This window comes from Phascolarctos cinereus, unplaced genomic scaffold, assembly GCF_003287225.1.
Source record: "Phascolarctos cinereus isolate Bilbo 61053 unplaced genomic scaffold, phaCin_HiC Scaffold_8;HRSCAF=390, whole genome shotgun sequence".
Taxonomy (NCBI): Eukaryota; Metazoa; Chordata; class Mammalia; order Diprotodontia; family Phascolarctidae; genus Phascolarctos; species Phascolarctos cinereus.
The window spans coordinates 72,213,235-72,230,706 of record NW_027556291.1 but is presented as its reverse complement, the minus strand read 5'-3'; the positions used below and the strand labels follow the sequence as shown (position 1 = coordinate 72,230,706).

General features: G+C 38.2%; 1 long non-coding RNA gene across 1 annotated transcript in view; it reads right to left on the bottom strand.

Moving 5' to 3' along the window:
* The window catches only part of LOC144455004 (uncharacterized), a 265,597-nt gene that overhangs the window by 79,956 nt on the left and 168,169 nt on the right, over positions 1–17,472 (bottom strand). The gene's annotated exons all lie outside the window — the stretch shown is intronic.

Here is a 17,472-nt window from a genome sequence, read left to right as displayed (position 1 = left end):
TATCCACTGCACCACCTAGCTGCTATACAAAGCTTTTGCATAAACAAATTTAATGTAGTAAAAATTAGAAGGGAATAAGTAACTGGGCTAAAGTGTTTACAAGTGCAATCCCTGTCCCAAAGTCCATTGGTATGGGACTCTCTCCTTATTTGATGTAGATGAGTGTCCTACCTTATGCAAGGGCAGGGTGGAATTGGTGAGGGGTGAGAGAGTTCCAGCCTTTGCCAGTCTCTTTCAGAATTTTCCAAATGAGAGTCTCCTTGAGTACCCTTTCATGACTCCTTAGGTCAAGTCCTGTTTGAGACTCTTGGACCACTAGCCTTCTTCAGGACTCTTCAAGTATTGAGTCACTTTGGGTGCTTCTGGCTTATAGATTGGAGATAGTTGGATGAGGCTAACCCCTCTTCAGTTTGCTGAAGGAAATGACTCTAGGAAGACTTAAGAGGAGTGGGCAGACTCCATCATTTCCCTTTTCCCAGTTTGCTATACTAGAGACTTCATGTTTTCCCTTGGGTGAGAACCAGCATGTTCTCTCTTGTTGGGCTGAGTTACTTTGCTCACAGTGGAAGAGCTCCTTCACTGTATTGTCTAATATATATCCTCCTATGTATACCTTCTCTAATTTCTGTTTTGCTATGATTTGAATAAATTAATTTTCCTTGCTATGTTCTATGTGTGTTCATTGTGGAACCAGTATTTAATGGGACAGGGGTCAAGCCTTGGGTACAGAGCTTGGGGTCCTCCTTCCCCTCCAAATTATTATTGTTATTTTCCTTGGTTCCCGAAGAGAACCAGGGAGGTGATGCCATGACATGTAGGTGAGTTGGATTTAAGTGAAGGAGGGCTGTGAAAAGTCACCAGCCTCATTTTCTCCTTCAGAGCCATCTGGGTCAAGTGGTAAAATATAGATCAGGAGGACTGGAGATGACCCTGGATGCAAGGGGAGACCTTGGCTAAGCTAAGGTCTTTAACAGGTCTCAGTTTGACTAAGGCAATATCCATTCAGTGACTAACACTAGGTAAGAAATGAGGCAGAGAGCGGCCCCTTTTACCTAGTTAAAAAAAAATCAATCTGAAAGGGGAAGACCCTCAGGGTTTCTGGCCAAAACAGAAACAACTGCTATTTACATTCACTGTGAGCCAATCAGGTCCCAAACAATGACCAAGCCTGGGACCTATTGCTGCCCAATCAATGACAGCCAGAGTGATTTGGGTTTAAGGCCTGGTTCTTAAGAAAAAAAAATCTAGCCCATAAATCCCAAGATATCTTGTGACATTTCAGTGATCAAAAATTTACATTCTTTTGGACAGAGCACCTACAGGTAAGGTTATGATACCCTATACAGAGGGAAGGGAAGGGAAAAGAAGGGAAAGGAAAGTGAAGAGAAAGAAAGAAAGAAAGAAAGAAAGAAAGAAAGAAAGAAAGAAAGAAAGAAAGAAAAGAAAGAAAGAAAGAAAAAGAAAGAAAGAAGAAAGAAAGAAAAAAGAAAGAAAGAAGAAGAAAAAGAAAGAAGGAAAGAAGGAAGGAAGGAAGGAAAAGGAAGGAAGGAAGGAAGGAAGAAGAAGAAGAAAGAAAGAAAGAAAGAAAGAAAGAAAGAAAGAAAGAAAGAAAGAAAGAAAGAAAGAAAAGAAAGAAAGAAAGAAGAAAAAAAAATAAAGGAAAGAAGGAATGAAGGAAGAAAGGAAGGAAGAAAGAGAAGGAAGGAAGGAGCTATGTTGCCCAATTGGCCAGATGCAGTTGGGTCCCCAGTGGGGAAATTCCCACTACTACTCACAAAGATTGTTGTTTGTCCTTCATTCTCTAAGAGGGCTGTGACATCAGAGAGGCAATACCATGACACATAAATGATAACATTTTAGAGGAGTGCAACTGTGAAAGACTTTAGAACTATGACCTCTGCAACAATGAACCAGAGGTCCAAAACACCACTCCCCTCTAGACAGAGGTAATGAACTTAAAATGCAGAAATAGATGTGTTTTTAGACATGGCTAATGCAGGAATTTGTTTTGATGAACTATGGAGATATATATTGAAGGATTTTGTTTTGTTTTCAAAATTTGCTTAATGGGGGTAGTGGAGACGACAGATTAATAGAAAAAAATTTATTTGGAAAAATATTTAAACCATTTTAAAAAAGAAAGTAGAAAGAGTACTGGATTTGGAGTCAGAAGATTTGGGTTGAACTTGAATAAATTTCCCTCCTTCCTTTGTGGTAGCCTCAGTTTGCTGTTCTGTAAATGAGAGGGTTGAACTAGATGAAAGTTCCTTCCTATTCTGAAGCTGTTTCATATTTGTGTTTGATAAATACAAGCTGGATTGCATGCTTCTGAAGAGGATAGCGCATAATAGTGGGAGGCATTTGATACCCTCCTGCATTGTTTTCATATGACATACACTTTGTGATAAGTAAAAATTTCATTTTTCTTTGTTCTTTTTTGGTTATACATGTGTAGTCATGCAAAACATATTTCCATATTAGTCATGCTGTGAAAGAAAACACAGATAAAAAAATCTCAAAAAAATAAAGTTAAAAAAAGTATGCATCAAACTGTATTCAGATACCATCAGTTCTTTCTCTGGGGATGGATAACATTTTTCATTCAAGCCCTTCAGAGCTGTCTTGGATCATTGTATTGCTGAGAATAGCTAAGTCATTCACAGCTGATCATCTCACAATACTGATGTTACTTTGTATACAGTATATGTCACCCCATTGGGTGAAGTGACTTGCCCAGGGTCACAAAGCTAGCAAGTTTCAAGTGTCTGAGGCCAGATTTGAACTCAGGTCCTCCTGAATCCAGGGCCAGTGCTCTATCCACTATACCACCTAGCTGCCCCAGTACATGTCACTTTGCGACAGCTTCTGTAAGTCTTTCCAGGATTTTTTTTGAGAGCATCTTGCTCATCATTGCTTATAGCACGATAATATTCCATCAAAATCACATACTACAATTTGTTCAACCATTCCCCAATTGATGTGCATTCCCTCAATTTCTAATTCTTTGCCACCAGAACAGAGTTGCTATAAATATTTTTGTACACATGGGTCCTTTTCATTTTTATCTCTTTTTAGATACAGATCTAGTAGTAGTACTGCTAGGTCAAAGGGTATGCATGGTTTTATAGCACTTTGGGTATAGTCCCAAATTGCTCTACAGAATAGTTGAATCAGATCACAATTTCACCAACAGTGCATTAATGTCTCGTTTTTCCCACATCCTTTCCAACATTTGTCATTTTCCTTTTCTGTCCCATTAGCAAATCTAATTGATATGAGGTAGTATCTCAAAATTGTTTTAATTTGCATTTCTCCAGTCAAGTGATTTAAAGCATTTTTTTCATATGTTAAGGATAGCTTTGATTGCTTCATTTGAAAACTGTTCATATCTTTTGATCATTTATTAATTGGGGAATGGCTCTCATTTTTATAAATTTGACTCAGTTCTCTATATGTTTGAGAAATGGGGCTTTTATCAGAGAAACTTGCTACAAAATTTTTTCCAGAGTTACTATTACTGTGTTTCCCTCCATCCTATTCACCCCCCATTTATTCTATTCTCTTTCTCATTTCATCCTCTCCCTCCTCAAAAGTGCTTTGCTCCTGATTATATCCTCCCCCAATCTGCCCTCTCTTCTTTCACCCCTCCCCCCTTCTGTTATTCCCCTTCCCCTCCTACTTTCCTGTAGGGTAAGATAGATTTCTATATTCAATTGAGTATGTTACTCTCTTTCGGCCAATTCTGATGAGAGTAATGTTCACTCACTCTCTCTCACCTCCCCACTTTTCCTCTCCACTGTAAAAGCTTTTTCTTGCTTCTTTTATATGAGATAATTTACCCCATTCCACCTCTCCCTTTTTCTTTCTCCCAGTGCATTCCTCTCTCAACCCTTAATTTTATATTTTTAGATATCATCCCTTCATATTCCACACACACCTGTGCCCTCTGTCCATATCTACTCCTTCTAATTACCCTAATAATGAGAAAGATCTTATGAGTTACAAATATTCTCCCATATAGGTATGTAAACAGTTTAACCTTATTAAATCTCACGATTTTCCTTTCCTGTTTACCTTTTTTATGCTTCTCGAGTCTTGTATTTGAAAGTCAGATTTTCTATTCAGCTCTGGTCTTTTCATCAGGAATGCTTGAAAGTTCTCTATCTCATTGAATATCTATTCCCCCCCCCCGAAAGATTACACACAGTTTTGCTGGGTAGGTGATTCTTGGTTATAATCCTAGCTCCTTTGCCCTCCAGAATATCATATTCTAAGCCCTTTGATCCTTTAATGTAGAAGCTGCTAAATCTTGTGTTATCCTGACTATGGCTCCATGATACTTGCATTTTTTCCTTTCTGGATGCTTGCAATATTTTCTCCTTGACCTGGGAACTCTGGAATTTGGCTATAATATTCCTGGCAATTTCCATTTTGGATCTCTTTCAGGAGGTGATGGGTCATTCTTTCGCTTTGTATTTTACCCTCTGGTTCTAGAATATCAAGACAGCTTTCCTTGATAATTTCTTGAAAGATGATGTCTAAGCTTTTTTTTTTATCATAGTTTTCAGGTAGTCCAATAATTTTCAAATTATCTCTCCTGGATCTATTTTCCAATGAAATATTTCATATTGTTTTCTTTTTTTCATTCTTTTTTTTGTTTGTTTGTTTCTTGATTTCTCATTGACTCGGCTTCCATTTGTTCAATTTTAATCTTTCAGGAATTATTTTCCTAAGTGAATTTTTTTGTGTCTTTTTCCATTAGGCCAGTTGTGCTTTTCAATGCATTCTTCTCCTCATTGGTTTCTGTACCTCCTTTACTATTTGGCCTACTCTGTTTTTTAAGATATTATTTTCTTCAGTATTTTTTGTGTTTCCTATACCAAGCTGTTGACTCTTTTTCATGATTTTCTTGCATCACTCTCATTTCTCTTCTCAATTTTTCCTCTCTCTCTCTTGATTTTCAGAATCCTTTTCTAGCCCTTCCAAGGGCTCAAAGACCAATTTATATTTTTCTCGGAGACTTTGGATGTATGAGTTTTGACTTTGTTATCTTTTTCTGAGTATGTGTTTTGATCTTCCTTGTCAGCATAGTAACTTTTTATGGTCAGGATATTTTTTCTGTTGTTTACTAATTTTCCAATCTATTTCTTGACTCATAATTCTTTGTTAAAGTGGAACTCTGCTTCCAGGATGGAGGGTGCACTGTCCCAAGTTTTTCACGTCCCAGGGTTTTCATGCATCTGTTTTCATAGATACTTCTAGGGACCTGTAAATTTTCCATTTTTCCAAGGTGGTATGATCTAAGGAGACGTGTTTTCTACTCTCCTGGGCTGTTTTCTGGTGTATGAGCGACCACAAACATTCTTTTCTGCTCTGGAACTGTGACAAGGGTCCTTGCTCCACTGTAGCCTGCGAGCTCTGGTGTGCTAGAGCACCTCCTTGCTCTGGGACTACCTCCTAGGACTACAACCTGGATTCAAGACCAGGCAAAGCAACAGAGTCCTGCCTCAGTGCCAACAAAGAGACCCCTGTAATCACCTCCTGACCAGCCATTTGACCCCACCAATGAACCTGGGCTGAGAACTCTTGAAGCAGCCACCACTGCCACAAACCCAGTGGCTCCCGATGCCAGCCCTTCATCCACTGGAGCCCAGTTCATGCTGGCACAGCCTGTGTTGGACTGTGCTTCACTCCAACCTTCATGTGATAGACCTTTCCTGCTGACCTTCTAATTTATCATTGGCTGGAAAATAATTCCACCCTGTCCTTTTGTGGGTTCTGCTATTCCAGGAATTGTTTTATGACATTATTATTAATTTTTTTTTGGTGAGGCAATCAGGGTTAAGTGACTTGCCCAGGGTCACCCAGGTAGTAAGTGTCATGTGTCTGAGGCTGGATTTGAACTCAAGTCCTCCTGACTCCAAGGCCAGAGCTTATCCACTGTGCCACCTAGCTGCCCCTTTATGGCATTATTTAAAGGTGTTAAGAGGGATTTGGGGGAGAACTCAAGTGTGTTGCTGCCTTTACTATGTATGGACTAAGCCCACTGTGATTCATTGGTCCTCTTTGAGAACTAAGGACAGAAAGCAACAACAGTGGGCTAAGCCAACTGATCTCAGTATTGCTCTTTTAATAAAAGACAAATTTAATCTACGAGCCATAAAATGATCTGCAAATATAGTACAAGAAATCTACAGTTGCACAAATACCTACTTAGGGTTATTTCTTTAAAATATTATTTATTTATTTTTAACATCCATTTAAAAAAAAATTTTTGAGTTCCAAACCTCTCCTTCCCTCCCACTCCTCCTCCACCCACTGTGGACGTAATAAATGTGATATCAATTATACATGTGCAATAATGTAAAACATATTTCCATATTAGCCATGTTGCAAGAAAAATAAAGTGAAAAAATTATGATTCAATCTATATTCTGACTCCATCACTTCTTTGTCTAGAGGTGGATAGTATTTTTCATCATGAGTCCTTTGGAATTGTCTTGGATCATTGTATTCCTGAGAATAGCTAAGTCATTCAAAGTTGAACATCATACAACAATGCTGTCTCTTGGTTCTGCTCACTCCTCTTTGCATCAGTTCATGTAAGTCTTTCCAGGCTTTCCTGAAAGCATCCTGCTCATCATTTTTTATGCATGATAGTATTCCATCACAATCATAGACCACAATTTGTTCAGTCATTTCCTAATTTATGGGGATCCCCTAAATTTCTGAATCTTTTCCACTACAAAAAGATCTGCTATATTTTCATACAAATAGGTCCTTTTCCTTTCTTAAAAAAATCTCTTTGGGATAGGCCTAGTTATAGTAATTTGATGGGTCAAAGAGTATGGTTTTATAGCCCTTTGGGTATAGTTACAAATTGATCCTCAGAATGGTTTGATCAGTTCACGATTCCACCAACAGTACATACCTGTCCCAATTTTCCCACATCTGCTCCAACATTTATTATTTTCCTTTTCTATCATATTAGCCAATTTGATAGGTATGAGGTAGTATGTCAGAGGTTTTTTTCATTTGCATTTCTCTAATTGATAACGATTCGAGCATTTTTTCATATGACTTTAGATAGCTTTGATTTCTTCTTCTGAAAACTCCTTTTTCACATGTTTTGACCATTTATTATTCTTTGACTTGTATTCTTATAAATTTGACTCAGTTTTCTATATATTTGAGAAATGGGGCCTTTATAGACACTTGCTGTAAAATTTATTCCCTCAGTTTTCTGCTTTCCTTCTAATTTTGGCCACATCAGTTTTCTTTGGGCAAATCTTTTTTAATTTAATGTAATTAAATTATTTATTTTACCTTCCATGATCTTCTTTATCTCTTGTTTGATCATGAACTCCTCCCTTATCCATAGATCTGAAAGGTAAACTATTCCATGTTTTCCTAATTTGCTTATGGTATCACCCTTTATGTCTAAATCTCATTTTGAACTTTTCTTGTTATATGGTGTGAGATACAGGTCTATACCTAGTTTTTGCCAAATTGCTCTCCAATGTTCCCAGTTTTTTTTTCAAATAATTTATATAGTATTAGAATCAATTGTTCTTTAAATGATTGGTAGAATTCATTTGTGAATCCATTGGGTCCTGGGGATTTTTTCTTAGGGAGCTCATTGATAGCTTGTTCAATTTCTTTTTTTAAGATAGCATTATTTAAGTATTCTATTTCATCTTCTGTTAATCTGAGCAATTTATATTTCTGTAAATATTCATCTATTTCACTTACAATGTTAGATTTATTAGTATATAACTGGGCAAAATGGCTCCTAATAATTGCTTTAATTTCATCTTCATTGGTGATGAATCCACCCTTTTCATTTTTGATACTAGTATAGTTTTCTTCTTTTTTCAATCAAATTAACCAGTGGTTTGTCTATTTTGTTATTTTTTTCATAAAACCAACTCCAAGTTTTATTTATTAGTTCAGTGATTTTCTTACTTTCAATTTTATTAATCTTTCCTTTGATTTTCAGGATGTCCAATTAGGTGTTTAACTGTAGATTTTTAATTTGTTTTTTTTCTAGTTTTTTTTAGTTGCATTCACAGATCTGCTCTTTCTCTATTTTATTGATGTAAGCATTTTGAGATAAATTTTCCCCTATGTACTGCTTTGGCTGCATCCCATAAAGTTTGGTATATTGTCTCATTGTCATTCTCTTTCATGAAACTGATTGTTACTATGACTTGTTATTTGATCCACTCACTCTTCAGGATTAGATTGGTTTCCAATTAATTTTTAATCTGTTTCCATGTCCTTTCAGTGAATGTAATTTTTATTGCATTATGGCCTGAAAATGGTGCATTTACTATTTCTGCTATCCTGCATTCGGTTGTGAAGTTCTTATGCTAATTTTTGTGTAGGTGCCATGTACTGCTGAGTAAAAGCTATATTTCTTTCTGTTCCCATTCAATTTTCTCAAGAGGTCTATCATATCTAACTTTTCTAAACTTCTATTCATCTCTTTAATTTCTTTCTTGTTTATTTTTTTGTTAGACTTATCTAGTTCTGAGAGGGGAAAGTCAAGATCCCCCACTAGTATTGTTTTTCTGTCTATTTCATTTACACAATTCATTTAACTTTTCCTTTAAGAATCTGGATGCTATGCCATTTGGTACATACGTGTTTAGTATTGGTATTACTTCATTGTCTACGATACCTTTTAGTAAAACGTCCTCTTCCTGCTTATTTCTTTTAATTAGGTTAATTTTTGCTTTTGCTTTGTCTGAGATCATGAATGTTATCCCTCCTTTTTTTTAAACTTCAGTGAAGCACAATAGATTCTGCTCCATCCATTTTTACTGTTTGTGTCTCTCCGCTTCAAGCGTGCTTCTTGCAAATAACATATTGTAGGATTCTGATTTCTAATCCACTCTACTATCCACTTTTATTTTATGGGTGAGTTCATAGTATCTAAAGACCCAAAATACCTATACCTATGCATGTTGGGGGAGTAAGCCCAAAAGTAATGCTACAGACAAAAGCTAAAACAGACCCTGATCTCAAAGAACTTATACTCTAACTTTTGGAGACAATATGTACATATGTAGATATATACAGAGTAGATACAAAGTGATTTGGGAGAAGATAGTATCTAGGAGCTTGGGATGGGGAGCAGAGGAGGAAAGGCCTCATGTAGAATGTGGTGCTTGAGTTGAGCCTTGAAGTAAACCAGGGATTCTAAAAGATAGAGGTAAAGATAGAGTACGTTCTAGCTATTAAAACTGTTCTCTTAAAGATCATCAACATCATGCTGGTCACCAAATCCATTGGTCTCTTTTTTTTAAGTCCTAATTCTCTTTGACCACTGTACAGCTGTGATTGTGTCATATTAGAGACATTGTAGGAGCTTGTTAAATAATTAAATCTTAGATATTTACTTGAATCTACTTAAAAATGTTCAGTGGCTCCTCTTTTTTTCCCCAAGTAAAATCCTCTTTAACCTGGTGCCGCTTTATATTTCCAGCCTTATCTCAGGTTATTTTCCTCCATGAACTCTATGCTTTGACCAATCTAGACAACTTCTCTCCCTACCCCCAAATGATGAATTGCATTCTTCTGCCTCTAGGAGATCTACCTTCAATCTGTAGTCTGAAAACCTTGGTTGAAATCTGGGTTCTGGGAAAGTTAACATCTCTGTGCCTCAGTTTGTTCATTTGTAAATGAGGGGGCTGAATTATATGATCCTTAAGGTGACTTCCAAGGATAAATCTATAAGCCTATGAGAATTTAGTCATGTTATTCTCTAACACAGGCAGCTAGGTGGCACAGAGGATAGAGTGCCAGGCCTGGAGTTAGGAAGACATGTCATCTTCGTGAGTTCAAATCTTGCCTGAAACACTAGCTGTGTGACCCTGGGCAAGTTAATGAACCTTGTTAACTTTAGTTTTATCATCTGCAAAATGAATGGGAGAAGCAAATGGCAAACCACTCCAATATCTTTGCTAAGAAAACTCCAAATGGGGTCACTAAGAGATATGACTGAATAACAACAAAATTCCCTATCACCCTCTGTCTTTTGCCTTGCCCACTGAAATACTGGAACCTATCCTCTCAAACCAGCTGACTGAAACTGACTTCCTCTGGGAAGCCTCTTCTTATTGTGTATTGATTTTTCCCCACCCCACACTCTCAACTGGTAACAACCTTCTGCTCAGACCTCACTTAATGTATTTTGCAATTCTTTTAATGTACATAGCCAATATTATGTGTGCTTTGTAGCTAGCTATCTTTGGTAATATCTTTTGTTACTAGACCCTCAAGTTCCCTGAAGGCAGAATCATCTTATCTAAATTTTCCCCAATGCCTACCAAATGCTGTGAACACAGTAGGTGCTTAATTTGTTATTATTGTATTTTTGACAGCAGCCTACTCCCCTCATTTTCTAATGTTTCCTTGGTTCCTGTGCTGTCATTTCAAACTCAACACGTCTGCAGTGAAACTCATTATCTTCTCTCCCCCCACTAAAATACCTGTCTTCCTCTCCTGACTTCCCCATTTTTGTTGACGATGTATCTTTGTCCCAATCACTCAGGTTCAAAACTCAACCCTCATTTTATCTGCTTATCTATTCACCCACTCATCAAACTTTCATCTACCTACTCCTCTTTGTGTGAGAAGTCATGCACTCATTTATATTGGTGAGTATTCATGTGCATCAGTCTTTTGTAGGAATGTGATTTACGCATATGAATTGGCACACGGACAGGTGTGTCTGTGTTTGGTTGGGTATCTCTGTGTGTGTGCATCTCTATGTTAATAACAGTGGGTGTGACCTGGCTTTGTGCCACATGTGTTTTCTATGTCAGAGGTTCTCAATTTAGGCTAACATATCCTTACCCTTTGCTCCCTTCTCCTCCAGTGCTACCTGAGACACGGAGAGGCAGCAGGGCATGGTGCATAGAGCACTGGAATTAGAATCCGGAAATGGTTCAATCCTAGGTTCAAATGCCACTTACTAGCTATGTGACTTGGGGTAAAACTTTATCTCTCTGCATGTTAGTTTTCTCATCTATAAATTGGGGCTAATAATAACACCAACCTTCCAGGATTGCTGTAAAGATCAAATGAGAAAATGTATGCACAAAACTTTGAAAACCTTAAAAGAGTACTATAAAAATGTAAGTGATTATTTCTTTCCCAATTAACCTACACTAGTTTCTTCTCAGTACCTATTTGCTTTACTAACAATACTCATCTCCTCAGAAGAGGGGAAACGGAGATAGGGTAGGGGATAGCACAGCTTTTTTTTTTTTAAAGTTTTTGAGTCAGTGGTATAAAAGATTTGTTGTTGTTCAGTCACGTCTGACTCTTTGCAACCCCATTTGGGGTTTTTTGGCAAAGATACTGTAATGGTTTGCCATTTCCTTCTCCAGCTCATTTTACAGATGAGAAAACTGAAGTAAACAGGGTTAAGCGACTTGCCCAGGGTCACACAGCTAATGCGTGTCTGAGGCCAGATTTGAACTCATGAAGAGGAGTACTTCCTGACTCCAAGCCCAGTGCCACCTAGCTGCCCCTAAGAGATTGTTCACAGTCAAAAGCAGCAGCCTGTGTATCAATGACAAATAAAAACTACACAAAAAGGAGTAACAGATTGTAGCAGTTTCCTGCTCTGACAAGGACAATTTCTCTTCAATACCAAGTGTTTCTCAATGAATTTGTGAAGAATAACATAGACCAGGTTTGGCAATGTTCATCAATTACCAACCTGGAAGGCAAACAAAGCTTAAACAGGTGAGAAGCACCAAGGATGCCATCTTGTATCCACAGCCACCTTCATTTTTATAGGTACATGCACAGGACCTAGAATGCTCTCCCTCCACCTCCTCCAGTCCTTTAAGGACTAGCTCAAGTCCTGCCTACTTCACAAAGCCTCCCCTGACTATTCCAGGTCATACATTTGTGCATTCCTTGTAGTAGAATCTGTAGGACACAATCTTGCAATTAAAACAACGGTTTACATTTTTCTCCAGTTGTTTCATGTATGTGACTTATTTCCCCAACTAGACAAGCTCCTCCAGTGTAGGGATCAGGCCTTATACTTCTTTTGCATCTCTTATGACATTTAACATAGTGCTGAGCATTCAATCAATATTTATGCACTAAAGAATTGATTGATGGAGGAAGGCACTCAGTGGCCTGACTTTTTGCATGTATTGGTATTTTGGCTGCTGTCTACATATTTGGCAAATTAAGATGAATGACTTTTTATCTGAGTATATTTTTTTAACTTCCCAGAAAAACAAGTCAACCTTTAAGAAAGCATACAGCATTACAGCAAGATAAAAAAAAAATCAATGATTTTTTAAAATCAGATTAAATGTTTTTGCTAAAAATGCTTTACTTTAAGTAAACAAATTAACCTCTATAAAAGTGTTAAGATGATAAAGACCAAAGATATCACTGATCTAGATGACTTCAAACTATATAACATTTTAGATAATAGTCATTTAACTTTTTAATAAAATTTTTATAACTAGGTCACAATCATGATTCTTCTTGCTGATTGCTCCATTTCATTGTATTGTCAATATTCCCAACACTTTGGAATTCATGACTGTTGGAGAAGACAAGTTGGCTATGTCTTAGACATACAACTAGAAGATAGGCCTGGTACCAGGAGATAAATAAGAAGCGTCTGCCTGGCTCCAGAACGGCAGAAATAGTAGCCCTGGGTGTAAGTCATGAGCATTGGCTCAATCTGAAGATGAGTTCTCTAGCTAAGTTCTCCTCAAATGGAATGGGCAGCTGCCTTCAGTGGCAATGACTTTCACTTACAATGAAGATCTTCAAACAGATGTTGGCAGGGTGAATCAATTATTCAATCAATTAAGTGCCTATTATTTGTCAGGCACTGTATGAAGGGCTGTGGATACAAAAAGTGGCAAAGGACAGTCCGTGACCTCAAGGAATTCACAATCTAATGGGGGATACAACATGCAAACAAATATGTGTGTGTATGCACGTGCACACACACACACACACATCAAGCTATATACAGGATAAACAGGAAATAATTAATAGAGGGATGGGACTAGATTTAAGAGGGATTGTGGAAGGCTTCCTGTAGGAGGTAGGATTTCAGCTGGCACTTAAAGGAATCCACAGAAGTCAGTAGGTAGAGCAGAGGAGGGACAGAATTCCAGGCATGGTGGACAGCCAAAGAAAATGCCCAGAGCCTCAGAACCAAGAGAGGGAGGGTGTTGGTTGTGGAACAGCCAGTGTCACTGGACCGAAGAGTATTGTAGGAGAGGGTTAGATTATGAAGGGCTTTGAATGTCAAATAGAGCACTTTGTATTTGATCCTGGAGGCAATAGAGAGCCACTGGAATTTATGGGGGGGGGGGTGACATGGTTGTATCTGTGCTTTAGGAAGATCACTTTGGTGGTTGAATGGAGGATGGACTAAAGTGAGGAGAGACCTGAGGCAGACAGACCCACCAGTACCTACTGAAATCATCCAGGTGTGAGGTTAAGGCCTGTACCATTCTGGTACAGTGTCAGAGGAGAGAAGGTAATGTATCCAAGAGATATTGCAAAGGGTGCAGTCAACTGGCCTTGGCAACAGATTGGATACAAGGATAAGAGAAAGTGAGGAGTCCATAATGACTCCTAGCTTATGAGCCTGGGGGGAAGGGGAGGATGGTGGATAGAGGGGGAGGGCTTAGGGGGAAAATAATTAGTTGTTTTGGAATTTAATTTGAGTTGAGTTTAAGAACATCTAGTTAAAGCTGTCTGAAAGAGTTGGAGATACAAGACTGGTGGTCAGCAGAGAGCTGGGGTAGGAAAGGTGGACTGGAGAATAATCAGTATAGAGATGGTAATTAAATCCATGGTAGCTGATAAGATCACAAAGTGAGGTAGTCTAGAGGGAGAAGAGAAGAGGGCCTAGGACAGAAGCCTTAAGGATATCTATAGTTAGATAATGTGGTCTGGCAGAGGATCCAGTTAAAGAGACAGAAAAGGAGCAGTCAGATTGGTAGGAGGGGAACCAGGAGATAGTGGTATCTCAAGAACCTAGAAAGAGAATATCAAGGAGGAAAGGGTGATGGACATGGACAAAGGCTGCAGAGACATCAAGGAGAATGAAGAGGGAGAAAACACCATTGGATTAGGTAATGAATAAATCACTCATTAACTTTGGAAAGACCAGAGTCTGTGGAATGACTGCAAATCTTCTGTGGAAGGGGTTAAGAAGATAGTGAGAGGAGAGTTAGTGAAGGCATGTATTGTGGATGGCCTTTTTGAAGAGTTTAGCCACAAAGGGTAGAAGAGAAATAGGATGATAGCTAGAGGAGATGGATGGATCAAGTGAGAATTTTTCAAGGTAAGGGAAGCACAGACACATTTGTAAGCAGCAGAGAAAGAGACAGTAGACAGGGGAGGATTGAAGATAAGTGAGACAATAGGGATAACAGAGGGGCCAATCTGTTGCAGAAAATCAAATGGAATGGGATCACTTGAACATGTAGAGGGATTGGCCTTGGTAAGGAGTAAGGCCATTTCATCATGAGACTGAGGGTGAAGGAGGAGACAGGGGCAGAAGGCAACTGAGTGATTAGACATAAGGAAGACGGGAGGAGAGGAAGTTCACAGTGAATTGCCTCAATTTTTTCTATGCAATATGAGGCAAGGTTCTCAACTGAAAGGGTGGGAAATTTGAGGAAGGATGAGAAGATTAGGAATAGCTGAAGGAGAGAGAGAGAGAGAGAGAGAGAGAGAGAGATGGTGAGTGAATAAGTAGGATTGCCTAGTAACAGTGAGGGCCCAGTTGAGGTTGCGTAACATCAATTTGTAACAGACTCCGCCAAAACCTTTGGGTAATTTTCTCCACTTTCATTCAGCAGCACATGTATGGGGAGGGAAGGCAATGAATGATGGGGGTTATTTAAGGCTGAGGCTCATCTGGGTGTAATCAGCAGGGCCATGTGTTCATGGGATACATGACATCCCAGGTAGGGAGATGTGGTAGCTGAAGCCTCTACCCTCCCCCAACCTGGAGGCAGTTCTTTCTTGCTCATCCCCAGAAAAGAGAGAAAAGGCTTGAGTTTCTCCACTAGAGGATCTTGTATGTACACCCAATTCTGGCTCCATAGCCAATTAAAACGAACAAATAAGAAACAGACACCTCCCCTACTCTTATCCTCCCCCCACCAAGAGATTCCTTCTTAGGAGTTTGCTGAAGGCTTTCAACAGACTTCCTGTGCAAGGTTTCCCCAGTTTATCCAATGGCTTCCAAGACATCTACATTGATCAAAATACACAGAGACAGAGAGAGGATTATCAAGCATTTACTATGTCAAGCACTGTGTTAATCAACAGAGATTCAAAGAGAGGCCCTCAAGGTGCCAGGCCAAGGAGTTTATACTTTTTTGGGGGGCAATAAGGAGCCACTGAAGACTTCCGAGTAGAGGATTGACACAATCAGAGCAGTACATTAGTAATAATATTTGAGCATCAGTGTGAAGAATGGACTACAGAGAGGTAAGAATGGAAGTAGGAAGACCAGTTAGAGATAATTCAGATAAAAGGTGATGAGGGTTTAAATGATGTCTGTGATGAAACTGGAAAAGAGGGATATTAGAGATATTGTTGGAATTAGAATTGAGAGAATTTGGCAATCTGATCTGGTGGCTAAGGCACTAAGGGGGGAGGAGGAGTGAAAGAAAACAGTGGCTTGCCTCTACATAGTGCTTTAAAATGTGCAAAGTTCTTTCAATACACTTTCTCATTTAAGTCCCTCCACAATCTAAATATAAGGATACTGCAGGTAGTTTTATTCCTTGTTTGCAGAAAAGGAGACTGAGACCTTAAGTTAAGTAAGCTGCCCAAGCTTACAATGATTAAATGTTGGAGGTTAAGATTCAAATGCAGGGGCAGCTAGGTGGCACAGTGGATAGAGCACCAGCCCTGAAGTCAGGAGGACCTGAGTTCAAATCTGGACTCCGACCAAACACTTGACACTTAACTAGCTGTGTGACCCTGGGCAAGTCACTTAACCCCAATTGCCAGAAAAAAAAAAAGATTCAAATGCAGGTTTCTCAATAAGAGAAGAAAAAGAAATTGAAAGTATTAGAAAAGGCAAAGAAGAAACAAAGCTATCACTCTTTGCAGATGACATGACAATATACTTAGAGAATCAAGTAAAAAACTACTTAAAATAATAAACAACTTTAGCAAAGTTGCAGGCTATAAAATAAACCCACACAAATCATCCGCATTTCTATATATTACCAACAGAGCCCAACAGCAAGAGATAGAAAGAGAAATTCCATTTAAACTTAGACATTGTAAAATATTTAGGAGTCTACTTCCCAAAACAAACCCAGGAACTCCATGAAAACAATTACAAAACACTTTTCACACAAATAAAGTCAGATCTAAATAACTGGAAAGATATCAGTTGCTCATGGGTAGGCTGAGCTAATATAATAAAAATGACAATTCTACGTAAGCTAATTTACTTATTCAGTGCCATACCAATCAAACTACCAAAAATTATTTTATAGTTAGAAAAAATAATAACAAGATTCATTTGGAAGAAGAAAAGGTCCAGAATATCAAGGCAATTAATGAAAAGAAATGCAGGGGAAAGTGGCCTAGCCATTCCAGATCTTAAATTGTATTATAAAGCAGCAATCATCAAAACTGCTTGGCACTGGCTAAGAAATAGAGTGGTGGATCAGTGGAATAGGTTAAATATGCAAGACACAGTGCTCAATGACTATAGTAATCTATTATTTGAGAAACCCAAAGAGCCCAGCTTCTGGGATAAGAACCTACTCTTTGACAAAAACTGCTGGGAAAACTGGAAAAGAGTATGGCAGAAACTAGGCATAGACCAAAATCTCATACCATATACCAAAATAAAGTCAAAATGGGTTCATGATTTAGCTATAAAGGCTGATACTATAAGCAAACTGGGAAAGCAAGGAATAGTTTACCTATCAGATCTATGGAGAACAGAAGAATTCATGACCGAACAGGAGATAGAGAACATTACGAAAAGCAAAATGGATAACTTTGATTACATTAAATTGAAAAGTTTTTGCACAAACAAAGCCAATGCAACTATGATTAGAAGGAAGGTAGAAAATTGGGAAAGAATTTTTAAAACCAGTATCTCTGATAAGGGCCTCATTTCTAAAATACATAGAGAATTAAATCAAATTTATAAGAATACAAGTCATTCCCCAATTGATAAATGGTCAAAGGATATGAACAGGCAGTTCTCAGATGAAGAAATTGAAGCCATGTATAGTCATATGAAAAAAATGCTCTGAATCACTATTGATTAGAGAAATGCAAATCAAAACAACTCTGAGGTACCACATCACACCTATCAGATTGACCAATATGACAAAACAGGAAAATGATAAATGTTGGAGAAGATGTGGGAAAATTGGAACACTAATGCATTGTTGGTGGAGTTGTGAACTGATCCAA